This window comes from Cyprinus carpio, chromosome A5 (genome assembly GCF_018340385.1).
Source record: "Cyprinus carpio isolate SPL01 chromosome A5, ASM1834038v1, whole genome shotgun sequence".
Lineage (NCBI taxonomy): Eukaryota > Metazoa > Chordata > Actinopteri > Cypriniformes > Cyprinidae > Cyprinus > Cyprinus carpio.
Genome location: NC_056576.1, coordinates 24,158,340 through 24,173,351, shown reverse-complemented (window position 1 = coordinate 24,173,351; position 15,012 = coordinate 24,158,340). Strand labels below are relative to the sequence as shown.

At 35.7% G+C, this 15,012-nt stretch overlaps 1 protein-coding gene across 1 annotated transcript in view; it reads right to left on the bottom strand.

Moving 5' to 3' along the window:
* LOC109046183 (AT-rich interactive domain-containing protein 3A-like) overlaps positions 1-15,012 on the bottom strand; it is a 68,290-nt gene that overhangs the window by 51,576 nt on the left and 1,702 nt on the right. The gene's annotated exons all lie outside the window — the stretch shown is intronic.

The window sequence follows — 15,012 nt, the reverse complement described above, 5'->3', positions numbered from 1 at the left end:
ATTAAGGAGAAGCACAACTAGCAATTAGCTCCCTTAAATATCATTTTCCATGATGGGCTGCACCTGATTTTGCAGTGTTAAGGTTCACTGAGCAATCAAATCAATATTGTGCTGAAATTAAATCAGCAAAGGCACAGGTATTAAAATCAACACAATTGAAAGGGTGCCTAAACTTTTGCATGGCCTATTTTTCACATTCTACTTTATTTCAAACAGCTCAGTGCTGGAAAACATCACATTATGCAGTTTTCTCAAGAAACTGAATGGTATATCACTACAATCTTTACATATAAAGAAATCTAATCATTATGCAGCCTCAGAGGGGTGTCTAAACTTTTGCATAAAACTGTAAATGTCCACTGGTTGACATTATTATGTCACATTTCCCTACTGTTGAACCCATACAAAATTTGACTGTTTATTGTAAAACTAGGACTGTTAATAAAAAAAACTGAATGAAACCACATGCAAATATTTGCTAAGACAACCCCCACAAAGAAAAAAATTATTGTACTGCAGAATTTAAAGATCACTGGGGCTCTATCAACTACAGCAGGTCCAAAAGTATAAAAAAAATCCTTCAAAATTCTTTAACTTTCTGTATGATCCAGGTTTAAATTAGATCAAATTATTTAATCCCAGATTTCAATGCATTCTTTTGGGCCCCACTGTATAGAGGTGTGTAGTGAACATAGAGCATGATGGTGCATTGCAAGAACATCAGTGAAGATCTCTGAGGCGTTGCTGAGGAAATAGTGTCTCGCTTTGGGACACACAGTGAGATGTAAAAACCTCATTTGTTCTAATGCTACCGAATACTTCATATTTTAACGCTGTAAAATACAATTCTTTACAAGGAATTGTGGTCTTTAAAATCCATTATTGAAACAATATCTCTGAGATCTGTAGGTTATTAGCAGGAACTGATTTCTCAGTTCAGCACTCAGAGTGGATTAGTCATTAGATTTTCTTCTCCTGAGCGGCATATGGCTCTAGTACTCCTGGGTCCATGAACAGTTAATCAAAACAGTAGTATAAGTCAGACCCAGCAGATGGAAATGCACATATCCGCCTCTAAACCAATATAAAGCTGTGTGAATAAATCATAGGTAACCGATGTAAGGCACTTGGAAACTGTTCCCTCTGTACAAATAAATAATGCAGAGCAACATGAGCAAACAGTAAAACCAAGAAATCCAGACTCATGGATAAATGTTCAAAAGATCAAGACGGCCCTTCATGGTGCCTCCCTCTCAAAAGAAAATACATTTCTATACTGTTTGAGGAACTGTGGGCGAATTCCAAATGGCTTTTTTGTGCCCTCGAAGGGCACTTCGGGAAGGGAACGCCATTTATAGGGATGTTCCAAATGAAAGTGAGCAACTGAATCCCTTCACAAAGGGACCTTCCAGAAGTCCGTTAGCGAAGGGAACATGCGATGGTCACTTCACAGAAGTGATTTCCGTTTGTGATCATGTGATCTTCAGTTAGTAGATCTTGCAAGTTAGTAGACTTCACATACAAACGTAAGTAGAACAAGCTAATTGAATTTGTCTATTTTAATGTAATACAAAATATTTTTCGTCAGTGATTGAAAAATTAAGACGGTAGTGTAAGCAAGTTTAGTTATTAAAAAAAATTTTAAAAAAAAAAAAAAACAAAAATAAAAAATAATTAAAAAAAAATTAAAAATAATAATATACAATTAAATTAAGCAACTGATGGAGTGCTGAATGCTGCACGCAAGCATAGTGTTGTCAAGGTAACATTTGGTCAGTCATTCCCTTTAGATACATATTCATATAAAAACACCAGCGCCCCGTTTTGACTTCGAAATGTGCAGCAGACATATTTATGAAATGACATCATAGCCTTAATCATCACATTAAGCCATATCGCGAATCTTGTCCTTCCATCCTTAAATGTAAGACCTCTTGAAATTATAATTATACTAGCGTCATATCATATACACACTAGGGGTTGCACTGACTAGTCGACTAGTCAACTTCAATGCTCTGCCTTTGATGAAACTAAATTGAAGACTTTTTAAGGATACGTGGTGTTCTGTGTGTCTCTGTGTGTGATTATACAGTTTATTATACTATTTAATTATGAATCCTGCATGTTCTGTGTGTCTCTGTGTGTGTGAATGGCACAGATGCGGTGATTTCAGCGTCTGTCGTCTCACTAAATGAACTACATCTCCAAAACTGTCTCAGAGTCACTTCACGAGCATTTTACAGTTTAATTTGCGTAAAACTAGCGTCATATCATATACACACTAGGGGTTGCACTGACTAGTCGACTAGTCAACTTCAATGCTCTGCCATAATGCTTTAAGCTTGACGTCAACTAGTCGCTGGTCCTTTAGAGGGCGCAACAGGATAAGAAATCTTTGAAGGACTTCCACATTTACGTTCCGTTTCCAAACAGTTCAAATGACAAATAAAGTATACTCCGAAAGCTCCACAAGACATGTGTGATTATATTACTGGATGCTAAACAGCTTATTGTACAGGTAAGTTAATCACTGTTCTAATCTAATGCGCTGCTGCACTGTAACGCACACATATAGGCTACAGACAGTAGCTCGTATTTCACGCGCAGATCACGTGAGCACAGAATCATTCAGCGTGGAAATGTACTGTCAATACTGTTCTGTGATTTCTCAATAAAATAGCTTAGAAACTGAAAAGTTCAAGCATATATTTCTTAATACCTAAATCCAACAGCGTCAATACTACTATTGAGATGCTATAATCCCACAACATTTCATCCATGTTTTAAATGTAATTGTAAATCCCCTTTGTTTGCCCATAAATAAGGTTTGCTTAATTTTCAATAATTAAAAGATAAATGAAATTAATGTTATATGCCTTCATTTAATAACCAGAAAAATGTAAATCCACAACACAGAATTTCTAAGGGGGAAAAACATTTCATAAGGCTATTTTAAGAATAAGTTTGAACAAATTACAGGTGCATCTCAATAAATTAGAATATTCTAATTTGTTGAGATGGTGAATTGGTGGGTTTTTGTTAAATGTGAGCCAAAATCATCACAATTAAAAGAACCAAAGAATTAAACTACTTTAGTCTGTGTGCATTGAATTTATTTAATACACGAGTTCCACAATTTGAGTTGAATTACTAACTTTTCCATGACATTCTAATTTATTGAGATGCACCTGTATGTATGCATTCAAATAATAAGACATGCTAAAACACAGAATTTGATAAGAATAAAACATATGGTGCGAAAAAACAAAACATTTCATAGGGCCCTAAACGTAATTTTTGTTAAACTTTTAATAAATTGATGTGAAATTGTCTCATGATTTTAATTAAATAGACATGCTTTTTGATTAATAAAATGTGATTAAACCATTTAAAAGTAGTACAGAAAAATTAAAATGGAAAAAAATGGAATCCAGAAAAATTTAAATGGAAAAATATTAATTTGGAAAAAAATTAAACGGAATTTGGGAAAAATAAAATGGATTTCATAGGGCCCTACTGAAGGGCAGGACGGTGATACATTTAGGTAGCCCGACTAGAAGACACAATAGTCCTGGGACATCGGGCTAGTGATTTTGCAAGCCCTGTGAAGGCAAATCTGAATTTTCAGCATCATTACTCCAGTCTTCAGTGTCCCATGATCTTTCAGAAATCATTCAGATATGCTGATTTGCTGCTCAAGAAACATTACTTATTATCAACAATGTACAGCTGCGCTTCTTAATATTTTTGTGGAAACAGTGATGCTATTTTTTTCAGGATTGTTTGATGAATAGGACATTTAAAAGAACAACATTTATTTGAAACATAATTTTTTGGTAACAGTGTAAACATTTTTATAGTCACTTTGAACCATTTCAATTTCCTTGCTCAAGTTCTCAGCCATAATAAAACTGCACTGGAAACGACAAGAACAGTGAATCATCTTCACTATACTGCAGTCTACTCACTAATCTAAGATGTCTGTCTAGATAAAGCCATGCAGGGGAGGCTGCGTGACACATGCTCTGAGCCAAAGGAGGGGCAGGACTAGTTCTGTAGATTTCGGTTACAGTGTCATCTTTATTCATTTGCCCTCTAATACTGGGAAACTGAATTATGTCAATAGCCAGTACTTGGACAGTGATATTGGTGGCCGTTTACAAGTACCAGTGAGCAGTAGGATCCCTGCATCAGTAGAATTTACTGCCCAAGACCACCAGCAGTAAGTTCATATCACTTTCAGTAAAGCTGGGTTGCAGCCAACACTAGCGAACAAAGAGGGAGCTGGAGCTCTGAATAGATCCGTGATGGATGAGCTCATGTTGACTGCTCTGCGTTTCAAGATTTGGTGTGTCTGTGTGTGCGTGTGTAGTACAGGGAGAAAGTGTGTGTGTTTTGTGTATGTATGAGTTTGTCAGGAGGGGCTGGTGTTTCCCACAGCTTGTGTGCACTGAAGGCAAGGGGCTCTGTCATATCAACAGTGCAGTTCCTGTGTGAGCTAACCTTTTATGGTCTTTGACAGCCAGGCTCAAGATGGATACCTTACCACACAGAGGCGTCTTTATTGACCAAATGCTACAGCAGACTACATTACATTAGCCAAATACCAAACAACCAATCCAACAGAAACCATGACCCACCTTTTACTTTCTGGACATTACTGACATTAGCAGTATCAGCATTACATGTAGATACTACACACAGATGTAGCAAAACTAAGCCTGTCCTACACTACAAGCTATCTACCTTCTAATAACCTGTTTGTTTGGTTTAAAGGATTTGGAGTTTCATTTCTGTTCACCCAAGGCTTATTGTTTGTATTGTCAGCTCTGATAGACACATTTGTCATGTAGGCTACAGTGTATATCCCTCGGTCATGTCTTGTTTGGTTAGCAGACTTTATAAAGGGGGAAATGTGTGACTGGCAGTGTGTGTGTGTTCATTGTAAACTCTGCAATTCAAAAAATAATGCTGACATTAACACTGTGCTAGTAGAGTAAAAGATGAAGAGGCACATGACTGTCTACACGTCTAGACAGAAATGACGACTCCTATATTGCAAGTCTAATTTGTTAACCAGTAAATTTAATTTAAAGCATACATGCTGGGCTGTGTATCAAGGCAAATTTCCCGAGCATTTTCTTGAGTACATACTGTGCTGACATGAGATCTGCATTAAACATGACATATAAAAGTGATTCTGATTCTTTGTGTGCGCCCAAATATGAAAAATCTGTCAACATTTACTCATCCCAATGTTGTTCCAAACCTTGTATGACTTTTTTCTTCTATGGAACACAAAAGAAGATATTTTGAAGAATGCTGGAGTCTAAACAACTATGGACCCCATTGCCTTTCACTGTATGGATCAAAAACACTGAGATGTTTTTCCAAAATACTTTCTTTTGTTTTCAATACAGGTTTGGAACATCATGAGGGTGAGGGTGTATTGCATCATTCTATAAGCTCTATTAGAAAGGCATGCAACCCATCTAATTGCTATCTAGTTTCCAAATTTGTACTTAACCTGCTTTTGCAATAGTTTAACTTCATTATAATAACCTAATTTATATAACAGATGATCACAAAGCACACCATAAATCAACGGACATATGTAGCCAGTCTTTAGATGGCAGGAAATCACTGGCTTCATCTCATCAATTCCCTTCACCTGTCACGATCACAAAGGGTGTATTGCACTGTCACATCACAGCGTATGGCTGAGGGGGCGGGGCTTAAACCAACACATCCACTGGGCTCTTTTGTAACAAATTCTTGCCATACAAGTAATATGGATAAATGATTAAAGAAATACGGTCAGCCCTGGAGAGAAAGAGAGAGAGGAAGTGGACTATGAAGGGATGGAGGAGCAGGGGTGGGGAAATGAGGGGGGTCAGGCTATTAAATTTATGACTCAAAGTGCCACATCATCAGTGGGGGATGCCATTTCCTGCCAAAGAAGGGGGTCAAACTAGCATTGCAAAAGCAGATGGTGAAGATATCACCACAAATTATACCTTCAAACACAACTCAAGTATTACCTCCTAAACATAACAACAAAACTCTTATGCAAAAAGAAAGAAAGAAGAAAAATAAGAAAAACTAATAATTATTGGTTAAACGGATCGTAGTTGATCCATGATTCGTACGGACCAAGCCCCATGGTTCGGCACGCATCTGATCCACGGATTAATTGTGAAATTTAACCATAATAGAGTAAAGTTTATCAATTGTACCTGTTTACACAAGCAAGTTTTCTATCACAGCCGCACAAACATGAAGCTCACACACGCAAAGAGGTGCAGTTTGACTGTGCGCGAACACTGAACTGAATTATCTTTCCTGTCTCATTCGCTCTTTGCCTTTGAACAGACGCATATACACATAAAACTGACAAAATCATTGTGGCATATGCAGTCTGTTGTGCCTTAAGTGAACGAGAACAGCTGAGAAAGAAATCGGATGTGTATCATTAGGCTATATTGGATCCGTGCATCAGGTCTTAAATCTGCTCATCAAACCACCACACACGTTTTTGACAAAGATTAAACTATTTTTTTAATTTATACAGTGAACAATATGCAGTTTAATTTTACACTTAATTATTACATTTCATTTGTATATGAATACTACCAACCTTATTTGTAACATTGTTCTGTTGTATTTATCTGTGCTCGTAACTTATGTAGCCTATTTGTTCTTATTTTTACTGGCTGTTCACTTGTCTCTTTAATAATGTTTGAAATTTCTTAGGCTAAGAGTTTTTGCTGTGGTATCGTACTTAAGGAGAGCAAAGTTACATAGATTTTTTTTTCCTTGCTGATCTGAAAAATCCGATCTGTGGCTCAAAAACCGTAATATGATCTGAACTGTGAGATTTGTGATCCATTGAACCACCACTAATAACTATAAATAATGCAATTCAGTCTCATACCCAAGATAATTCAGTTGATGTATAGACATCAAAAACATAATTGGGTTTTTATTTTTACAGCGCTACATTAACAAGTTTTAAATCACATCAAAAACAAAATCACAAGAAAGGTTGCTTTTAATTCAAGTGTCTGCTAAATGCATTAGTAGAAGTTATGACATAATATATTAGTAATGACATATACTGTAACATAACCAGTTATGAATAATGTAGAAGCCAAATATACAATAAAATATGAAATGTGTTTTTTTTCTTTATTTCTTCCCAGATATATATATATATATATATATATATATATATATATATATATATATATATATATATATAACTGTTACATAATACATATTGTTCAACTAATAGGTCTAAACACCCCATTTCTCTTATTGTAAATATGCTGATATAAGTGGAAGCATGATGCCACGGGCTAAACTGAAATATTAAGTGTTAAAACCAATATTATCACAACTTTTTTAGCATATCTTATTCATGCTTATTTGGGGAAAAAGGAGAAGTGTAATTAACCGTAACTCATTTCAAAACATTGCTAAAACCCATCATAGCTGGTCTGTTCTACACCACCATTGCTTTTGTAATATAAGTTCAATTCATTGTGAAAAACGTTCTTTGACTGCATTAAAATTAAAAATCAAAACTTCAGCGTCATTATGATCATACTCTCACTAACACTAAAACTACAATAATATAATAATAAAACTAAAACTATAATTATATATATATATATATAAAAATGTAAAATGTAATTTATTCCTGTGATGGCAAAGCCTAATTTTCAGCATCATTATTCCAGTTTTCAGTGTCCCATGATCCTTCAGAAATTATTCTAATATGCTGATTTGGTGCCCAAACATTTTCTTTTATCAATTTTATCAATCTTGAAAACAACTGTGTTGTAGGGGTGGAAATCTTTAGTCAACTCACGATCTGATTTCGATTCTGGGAGTCATGATCCGATTCCAGAATGATTCTTGATCAACCTCCCCCATTAATTAATTATTTTACTGACTTGAGAATTTTAAAATCCTTACATTTACATTAGGGGTGTCGCAATATACCGGTATTGACGATAACCGTGATATTCAAAGCAACAATTATTGATATCGTGTTAATTTAGTGTGTGAATATATATTGTAATATTTAAAATGAACAGTTCTCTTATGATAACACCACATGTAAATACTCCATGGCCAGTACCTGGTTGAGCTCCCAGGTGACAGTATTGTGCCGTAACGCTGACACCTGTAACACAAGAAGAAGACGCAGTGCTCACAGCTACTCCCAGTAAGCTTTTTTCTGTGATGGATGCGGTTTTCTGTGTTCATATATTTAAGTAAAGGGTGATTATTTTAATAAGTACCGCATTTTCTTTACTCGTCTTATTTTTGTTTTTGCAATCAATACGGCTTGTGCATAGTAACACTTTATTTCTTTGTTCAAATCTATTAACAGTTACACGATTAAAACTGTTCTTTTTGTGGTCTCTTACTGGACCACATTGCTACATTAAACTCTGTAAAATGTTAAGTTGGTCACAGTGCCGTGGATCTGCGGTCATTCTTCAATAAGATTCATTAGTTAACATTAGTTAATAACATTAGTTAACATATATAAATAACATAAATAATAATGAACAATATTTCCACAGCATTTATTAATATTAGTTCATGTTAATTTCAGCATTTACTAATGCATTATTAAAATCACAAGTTGTGTTTGTAAACATTAATGCACTGTGAACTAACATGAACAATGAACGACTATTTTTTTATTAACATTAACAAAGATCAATAAATTGTGTAATAAATGTATTGTTCATTGTTCATTCATGTTAGTTAATTAATACATTAATGTTAACAAATGACATCTCATTTGTAAAGTGTTACCATTAATATTTATTCATCATAATGTTGAACTTGACAGTATTTTCTCTCTTTGTTATTTCATAGGAGCTTCAAAGAAGACTGAGAAAGCCAGAGTCTTGTAACAAAGTAAAAAAATAAGAATACTGATAAACACAGGGCACAAAAGAATACTGATAAACAAAGTAAAAAAAAATTTGACTGATACCCCCCCACCCAAGGTTTCTATATCATGATATATCGATATCGTGAAATCGTATGGCCACAATAACCGTGATATGAAAAATCTAATATCGTAACAGCCCTAATTTACATATCCTTACCTAAGTAATTAAGTACTTTTAAAAATAATTACAAATAATTAAAAGAGTTTTTAACTAATATAACTTCAAAACATAACTTAATAACATTAATTATAATATATTAATTAATCTGTCTAATCATGTCTAAAAAACATAATAATTATGTCTACCAAGCTCTGATAATGTATGTAATATAATATTAACACACTATCCAAATGTTAATAAAACAATAGGCCTATACCTTTAGAAGCATGGATGTGTCTGTGACTTTAATGGTATGGCTCCCACAAAAATAAAATTAGTCCTAATTTACCCAGGTTGTTCTAAACCTGCATAAAGTTCTTTCTTCTGTTGATCACAGAAGGGGACCATTGGGGACCAGAAACTGTTTGGTTACCCACATTATTTAAAGTATCTTATTTTATGTTCAACAGAAGAAAGGAATTATTACAGGTTTAGAACAACTTGTGGGTGTGTAAACAATGACAAAATTGTCATTCTTGGGTGAACTGTCCCTTTAAGTCAGAGAGTCCACCGTGAACAACTGAAATGCCTCTCTGCAAACTGTGCATTCATCATTAGTTACTGGACAGACACATTGATAACTTTCCATTCAGTGCTACATCTGGACAGTCTTGTGTTCAGAGGGCAGCTCCTAGATGCACGCTCTGGAATCTGGAGACTCCGTTGCGCTGCTCTTGTGTGAAAGGGCTTTAATGGCGCACGCTCTGGAATCTGGAGACTCCGTTGCTATGGAAACAAAGACGCCAAAATCACGCGCAAATGAGCTTCTCTAATAGCCTAATTCTAATTAAATTTATTTCATTATAATTGCTATTATTATTATAAACAGTGTAAAATACTTTTGTATTATATAAGTACAAAGTACAAATATATTTGTTTATTCAAATATGTGTTGGCCTTTGTAAAATACGGGCCAAATCATTTTACTCTAAATACGGGACGGACGAATCTGTATTTTGATGAATGGTGGGCAACCCTAATAACTGGCTGTGTTTACATGATTTTTGTATCATAAAAAAAAAAATTTGAGATGCATTAAACCACTTACACTGAGTCGCGCACACCCGCATGCGCGAGCAGTCTTCACAAACAAAGTGCGCGTCAGCATTTAAAATTGAAAGCAGCCTTCTGTTAGTGAAGTTTATCCTGTACAATGAAGCCCGCGAATGTCCTTGTAATTCTCTTCAACCTTTCTGAACTTTATGAAAGATCATTTCACCAAAGGTTCGAGTGGTGTAAGTGTGTAAGGAATTGGAAGCAAGCAGGGTACGGCTGTTTCTAAAGCAAACTCAGCGTCATCGTGCATCTGGTTAAAAACTAAGCTCAGAATCCATTCTGAAATTCTCATTGAAGAGAGAATCGCGATGCATCAATTTTTTTTCCCACCCCTACTGTGTTGCTCAAAAAGTCTTAGAAATCTTTTGTAACAAAATTCTTTACTGTCACTTTGGAACAATTTAATGCATCCTTGCAGAATAAAAGTATTAATTTCTTACATTAGCATATACAGTAGTAGTTTTAGGACTAAATAGTAGCTGAAATGTAAGCAATGCAATTACGTGTTAACAAATATATCTTTAAAATCCTTGTCAAGCTCACTTCTCCTTGTAAATACCATCTGGAAATGATCTGCTGAACAGCATTGGCCTGTCAAATTTACTGTTGATCATAAAACATTTGTCTAAGCAGATGATACACAGCAGGAACACAACATATAAGCCAACAAAATGACACTGACGGAAGAGGCCTTTAAGTAACAGCTTTACGACACTAGCTCTGAATTATTGAAGAGAGGGGAATATGAGTCGTGGTCAGCTCTGAGGAATACAGCACATTTCTCCTGCATTCGACAAAGAAGTGGAACAAACATGAGCTAGTCAGAAACACACACTGAAGCTACATGGAGACACAGTAGAGCAGTGAGTGATGAGAGGTGAAAGGTGAGCACTATATATACACACATCCACACACACAACACGCCAACGACAGACATTACACCTTCCTAAGAAATGCATGTTGCAATATTCAATATTATATCCTTAATATATATTCATTGTCAAATGCCACACTATCGTATAGTTTTTAAGAACGAGAAGATTTTTCTACTGATTGCTTCACAGTATAGTGTGTGCCATGACTGATCGTTTCACTAACCCTTTCATCTCCTTAATGATCAATGACCAAGTGAGGAATCTATGCTCAGCAAGCCTAGTTTTATGGCTATGAGAGGGGGTGAGGTCTACAAATAGGTCAAAGGTCATCAGATTCTGCTTATGCTAAACAGAAACGTAGAGTCAGCAACCCCATGTTAGATTTCACAGAGGCAAATGCTGATAGAAGAGGATCATGTTTCTCTGGGAGCCATCTTAAAGTGACAGTAACTTATTATTTTCTTGATTTGGGAGTGTGTTACTGTTCATGGTTTCCACAAAAATATTAAAGGGATAGATCACCCAAAAATGAAACTTCTGACATTAATTACTCACCCTCATGTTGTTCCAAACCGGTAAAACCTCAGTTCATCTTTGGAACACAAATTAAGATATTTTTGATGCATCCTGAGAGCTCTCTGACCCTCCCATAAACAGCAAGGGTACTACCACGGTCAAGGTGCAGAAATGTAGCAAGGAGATCGATACGAGAATACTTTTTGTCAGCTGTGCCAAGCAGATATTTTGTTTATGTTGTTTATGCTTTGATTTAAAAAGAAACAAAGTATCCGCTTGGCACAGTTGACACAAAACAGCATACGCAATTTACGTTCAGTGGATACTCTCCAAAATGGTGCTAGGGAGACGCGGAGGAGACAAATTGTTGAATAAAGTCTTTTTTTTTTCACACAAAAAGTATTCTCGTAGCTTTGTAAAATTACGGTTGAACCCCTGATGTCACCTGGATTAATTTATCGATCTCCTTGCTACACTTCTGGACCTTGATTGTCATAGTACCCTTGCTGTCTATGGGAGGGTCAGAGAGCTCTCGGGATGCATCAAAAATATCTTAATTTGTGTTGATGAAAGGAGGTTTTACAGGTTTGGAACAACATGAGGGTGAGTAATGACAGAATTTTGGGTGAACTATCCCTTTAAGCAGTTTTCAAAAATAATATGAAAAAATAATCAGAAATGTGAGTGACGTGACATACAGCCAAGTATGGTGACCCATACTCAGAATACATGCTCTGCATTCAACCCATGCACACACACACACAGCAGTGAACACATACACACACACTGTGAACACACACCCGGAGCAGTCATTTATGCTGCGGCGCCCGGGGAGCAGTTGGGGGTTCAGTGCCTTGCTCAAGGGCACCTAAGACGTGGTATTGCTGGCTCGAGACTCAAACCCACAACCTTAGGGTTAGGAGTCAAACTCTCTAACCATTTGGCCACGACTTCCCCCACAAAGTCTTTCTTGAGCACCAAATCAGCATGTTAGAATGATTTCTGAGAGATCATGTGACACTGAAGACTGAAGTAATGACTGATGAAAATTCAGCTTTGCATCACAGGTCTCGCAAAATCAGGAATAAATTACATTTTAAAGTTTATTAAAACAGAAAGGTTATTTTAAATTGTAATAATAGTTCTCAATATTACTGGTTTTACTGCATATTTGATCAAATAAATGCATCCTTAGTGAGCATAAGAGACTTCTTTTCAAAAGCATTAAAAAATCTTACCAACCAACCCCAAACTGAATGGTAGTGTACTTCACCATGTAATTGTGTAGCTAGGTCGCTGTACAAGCTACTTCCTCTCAGCTATGTGTTGTACATTTTTATTGGTCAGCGATCACCCACTGAGGAGGGGCCAGATCCAGTGCCAAGCCTTACGGTTTCTCTGATACTAAGAATTTAATTCCTGCACCTAAGCACTAACTCGAACCCAAACTGTAGAGGACTTCACTGGATGTTATATTTTTTTCTCAAAAAGGTTCGTTATTGATCTTTCGTCCCCCTTGCGAGCAGCCTTGAATAATCCGTTTCCTTCGGACTTCTTTACTACAGTTTATCATGAGCGCTGAGGGGGAAAGAATGGAATCAAGGAAGGAAAACAAATCCATTATCTTGTCAAAATTCTATTTAACTTCATTAGGCCTCATCCTAGGAGAAGTGGATAATGTCCTCTGTTGATAACATTGGCTGCTTTTTAACAGTGCGGTCAATCATGATTGGACATATTTTGCACCCCAACAACTTCATCAATACACAAAAATTATGCATGGCTGCACTTTCATTTGTATACGGAAAAATCATCTTACATTATCTATGATTTCAGCAGGACAACTTTTACTGCTTTTTGTTCACTGGATAAACAAACTGTTGACATACTATTTTAAGTGATGAGTTATTGCTCTGTCACCCAGTTTAATGTGTTATTTGGTTAAAGATAGGCAGGGCAAACCAGAGTGAGGATGTACAAGGCACTAGGTCAGCTGCGGATCTATGGCATTACGTGATATATCTGATTTGTATTGATTTAGTGAGGACTTCAATCAGAATTTAGTGATTGCTTCCCTGTACCCCTTTGGAGGAGGAAGGGACCAGAAGGGATCTAGGGTATTGCACGAATATGACTTTTAGCTCTATTAATCCAATTGTGTTCACCTATAGATAAATCTATTTTAGGAAAATAATTCTCACCTGTGAAACAAATAGAGGAAGATGGAGACAAAAGGTGCAAACTAACAAACACTGAAGAAATTTGAGGGAACTAAAATAGTAAAAAAATACATCCATATTCTTTTTTAAATTAATCAATTAATGTGTAAAATTAAATACACATTTTTATGCAGAAACTGAAAGTTTTTTGTTCAAAGAACAATATAGAAAAATATCAAAACCATATCCATGGAAAAAATCCATTTCAAGCTGTCCCTTCCTCTGTGGAAGTGCTATTATTTAACACAAATGAATGGAACTGAGTTCAGAGCGAAACACAAAAAGAAGCGTGATTGGTAAACACAGGCGTACAAACATTCAATAGATGCTATCAGAGGATCCCGGTATACTCTTACTTACAACTCTTACACAATACTGAAATCGTCCACAAATGGTGTGGACAAAAGCAGCCTCTGCTCTTTACTTTACTGTGCAATGAAGGTCAGAGTCCATTTTCTTTTTGCTCTGCTGACATTTGGCATTTGATTAGTTCAGCACAGTCTGTTGTTACCATAATTCACATAAAAAGCAGCAAAAATCATTATTTCCTTAGAATCCATTTATGTTTCTTGATTTCCTGCTGAAGTAACTTAAGGCCTGTTCACATTAAGGACGATAACTATAAAGATAACAATAAATATATAGTTCTAAAAATCGTTCTCAATATTAAAGAATAGCAGAGTCCACAGCACAACTGTAATGATAAAGGCACAGAGAAACGATTTCATTGGAATCATTTTCAAAAAAAAAATTCCAGCTGATGATTTATACAAATATTGACAGCCAATCAGAATCCAACCTGCTATTACGAGCTCGAGATTTTAAAGCGGCAGACGAGCGTGCGCTTAGAATAGACAGACGATATTGTTTGCTGGTACGGATGCTAATATCATTATCTTTATAGTTATCATTCTTGGTGTGAACGGGGGTTTAGTCTTTGGTGCTATACAGCAGAAAATATTGACATTTCTTAAATACAGACATGTTTTCTAAGATACCATATATTTATATGGTGACAAATGCATCTCACTGTTCAGAAATAGATATTTTTGAATCTTATTTATTGGATAAAACACTGAGAACTTGCATTCAGTGATAATGATATTCTTTAAAGAGAGATTACACTTAAATAGCCATTAAACACCTGTGTATTCCCATCTGAAAAACACCTAAAAATATAATTTATTGTAATTTTTCAACTTCATCAAA